At 44.8% G+C, this 4,149-nt stretch overlaps 1 pseudogene; it reads right to left on the bottom strand.

Moving 5' to 3' along the window:
- Positions 1 to 3,617: 3,617 nt before the first annotated feature.
- LOC134897679 (5S ribosomal RNA) lies at positions 3,618 to 3,738 on the bottom strand (annotated as a pseudogene).
- Between the last annotated feature and the right edge of the window lie 411 nt (positions 3,739 to 4,149).

Below are 4,149 nucleotides of genomic sequence, written 5' to 3'. Positions count from 1 at the left end.
ATGCAACAGGGATGGATAGGAGGGGCAGTTGCCCCGAGGCCCCCACACATTAGAGGCCCCACACACTGTCCCCCAGAATCAGCCATTGCTATTAGCCAGGAGAGCTGTCGCCATTACAGGCTCCTGACCCACACGCTGATGAGGCCACTTGATACCAGATGGAGGGACACAACAGGTTAACTTTATCAGGGAAAGTCCTCCCCATCACAAACAATTGTCACTGCTTTTTGGACCCCGACGGACCCAGCGAAGTGACGGGAGGGACAGTGTGGTCTCACTACAGGAGCAGGGGGAAATGATAGCATCACAGCTGCAGGCAGTGCCACAGGAGCAGAATGGGGTCTATTAGCGTCGGCAGTCAGGGGGGCTGTGGCAGACTGTGAATGTTGTTGTCCCTTGTACACCTCTATCTGGTCATCAACCATCAATGTTTCAAACCATTCAATGGTCTCCATCTAATGTAGAAAAGTTTAACCATCGATGGCAAGGATTAGCATGGTTTCCCACCATTAATGTTGGGTTGATGTTCCCCTCTTCCCCGTTTACACAGTGCTGCACTTTTTTGAAGTGCCATCCTGCCTGACACTGCAGTGCCACTCCTAGATGGGCCAGGTGTTTGTGTCGGCCACTTGGGTCGCTTAGCTTAGTCACACAACGACCTTGGTGCGCCTCTTTTTTTCTTTGCATCATGTGCTGTTTGGGGACAATTTTTTTGAAGTGCCATCCTGCCTGACACTGCAGTGCCACTCCTAGATGGGCCAGGTGTTTGTGTCAGCCACTTGGGTCGCTTAGCTTAGTCACACAGCGACCTTGGTGCGCCTCTTTTTTTTCTTTGCATCATGTGCTGTTTAGGGACAATTTTTTTGAAGTGCCATCCTGCCTGACACTGCAGTGCCACTCCTAGATGGGCCAGGTGTTTGTGTCGGCCACTTGGGTCGCTTAGCTTAGCCATCCAGCGACCTCGGTGCAAATTTTAAGACTAAAAATAATATTGTGAGGTGTTCAGAATAGACTGAAAATGAGTGTAAATTATGGTTATTGAGGTTAATAATACTATGGGATCAAAATGACCCCTAAATTCTATGATTTAAGCTGTTTTTGAGGGTTTTTTGTAAAAAAAACACCCGAATCCAAAACACACCCCAATCCGCCCAAAAATTTTCAGGGAGGTTTTGCCAAAACGCGTCTGAATCCAAAACACGGCCGCGGAACCGAATCCAAAACACAAAACCCGAAAAATGTCCGGTGCACATCACTAGTGTAAATCATCCCATTCACATACCTTCTTCCACCTTACATGACAAAACTGTGCCCTCAGGTTGCAGAGCGGCCTGCAGCAGTAGCACACTGCTGTTAGAGGAGAAACCACGGGGCACAGGAAGTGAGTGCCCGCCCCCGTACAGCCGAAATGATGAGGCGGGTGAGCGCATACACATATCGGAAGGTACACAGATAATACCTTGCGCCGAAAGCTCTGGCCCACTTCTCTGCGATCAGGATGAGAAGTGGGACCTGACACATAAAGAGCGTTGCAGGAAAGTTAATACATTCACCCCAGAGTCCGGTGGTGGTGGTGGGGTGGTGGCGGCAGGAAGGTGAATAGGATTGCAGTACCCTTTGTTTGTGCCATGCACCAATTTTTTTTTATTTTTATTTTATTTTATTTTGGGGGGTTGGGGGGGGGGGGTGAAGAAACACTATTAGTCATAGCTACACCCCTGCATCCGTGAGTAGTGGTACACATAAAGATACCCTGATAGGATTATCTCACACTAATTTATGTAAGTCAGGTATGCACTTGGGAATTTTTCACCCAAATACGCCATCTTTTGACCTTGTATAGTATTGATGACCATCGTTTTTTTAAATGAAACCCTGATAAGTTTACCAACACCTCATACCGCGTAAGTTCAGGCATGATTTCAGAAGCATAGAATTAGCTCCTTTACTGTGAACATTTTCGCTACTTACCGATAAGAAACCATGATAAGCCTCGTCTTGCTACATATGATGTAAGCAAGGTATACCCATCTACTGTATATCAATCACGTTATTTTGCAAGAAAACTCTGTAAAGAGACCAGTGTCTAATACAACTATTATCCCTAAAATTTGATTTAATGTACTGAATCAACATCTGGAGAGGAAACTAATGAAAAAGACAACAGACAAAGGAAAAGCAACCAACCTCTCATATTCAACATTTCCGGATAAGTATTACTTTATCCCCATACTCATTCACATCACTATCCTTTAAAGCCTGCACTATATAATTCATAGATAAAACAATCACACCCACCCTTCGTAGGTCCACCGAATAACTTCAGCACCAAACCACATTATCTACTTTGTCACGCACAGAATACTTGGTTGGCACCAGAGTTGGCGTGGACTTGAGTGTGGGGACAGGAACTGAACGTATATTGGAATTTGGATCTGCCACATTTCTTTGAAGCATAAGTACTGAATGCAACAGGGATGGATAGGAGGGGCAGTTGCCCCAAGGCCCCCACACATTAGAGGCCCCACACACTGTCCCCCAGAATCAGCCATTGCTATTAGCCAGGAGAGCTGTCGCCATTACAGGCTCCTGACCCACACGCTGATGAGGCCACTTGAAACCAGATGGAGGGACACAACAGGTTAACTTTATCAGGGAAAGTCCTCCCCATCACAAACAATTGTCACTGCTTTTTGGACCCCGACGGACCCAGCGAAGTGACGGGAGGGACAGTGTGGTCTCACTACAGGAGCAGGGGGAAATGATAGCATCACAGCTGCAGGCAGTGCCACAGGAGCAGAATGGGGTCTATTAGCGTCGGCAGTCAGGGGGGCTGTGGCAGACTGTGAATGTTGTTGTCCCTTGTACACCTCTATCTGGTCATCAACCATCAATGTTTCAAACCATTCAATGGTCTCCATCTAATGTAGAAAAGTTTAACCATCGATGGCAAGGATTAGCATGGTTTCCCACCATTAATGTTGGGTTGATGTTCCCCTCTTCCCCGTTTACACAGTGCTGCACTGTGTGTAATAGCAGGAGGCAGTGCAAGCAGGGCAGTCGAGAGCCGGGCTGGGCCCAGGTACTTTTAAAAGGGGTGTGGCCTACTCACAGGTGATGTGGTCATGTACCCTTAGAAAAAAAAAATAGGACTTCAATACCTTGTAAACACAGAAACAAGAGAAGAAAGGAGACTCTTTTTGGGAAGCACTCTTATACAGATAATAATGTATGGCTGATTGCCACAATAACTAACTAAAATTCAATACTTTAATGATTTTCGTTAAAAAAATTAATTACTGAGGAGTTCAATAAGCGCCAATATCTGTTTAAATAGTGACATTGCGAAAATATGAAGAAAATATTTGTAATTAATAAGGTACAAATACCTAATGTAAGCCGAGATGGGTAGCTTTGTGATTTTGTGAAATAAAAAACACCAGCTATGGGACAACCTGTGGTCAAAAATATGTTTATTCAATATATATATATATGACCATCATTTGAAGACTGCTGTATATCCCAACTGGGAATTGAATCCTAGCAGGTAGTTAAATCATAGGTCATGACCGATAAGTGAATCAATGCTCTATTCCAGTGACAGAAAGGGTAGCAAATACTTGCAGTACCAGGGTGTTCCTTGGTGGTCTCCCAGCCAAGTACTTGAACCGGCCCTCCACTGCTTGGCTTCCAAGATCAGATGAGATTGGGCATCTCCAGTGGGGTATGACCGCAGACCTTATGCTTACCCTTGTCACACTGTGTCCTTAATTGGGCACAGGTAAGAGCCAATTTGTGATATTGTGTAGACCACAGGTGTCTAAGTAGCTGATGAAAAAGAATAAGGAGTTATTTCTCAAGGATATAAACAAAGACACAAAAATCAGATACCCATCTAGATATTTACGGTAGAGGTGGTCGCAAATACAAATAGAAAAACACACCTATTCTGCACAGATAATTAAGAATGTCTATAACGTCTACTTCTAGATTAAGCAGTAAAGGAGGCCTCCAAATTTGGACTCCAAGACCTCAAAATAGATGTATCCCACATATACTCAGGATTATGCAGTAAGGTATATCAAATTAGTGATATTCCAGCTCCAATGCCCCACCATAATTAACCTTCAAGCAGCGGGGAAACAGCAC

This window comes from Pseudophryne corroboree, chromosome 3, assembly GCF_028390025.1.
Source record: "Pseudophryne corroboree isolate aPseCor3 chromosome 3, aPseCor3.hap2, whole genome shotgun sequence".
Taxonomy (NCBI): domain Eukaryota; kingdom Metazoa; phylum Chordata; class Amphibia; order Anura; family Myobatrachidae; genus Pseudophryne; species Pseudophryne corroboree.
Note: the sequence above shows the minus strand (reverse complement) of the source record. Positions and strands in the feature narration are given on the sequence as shown.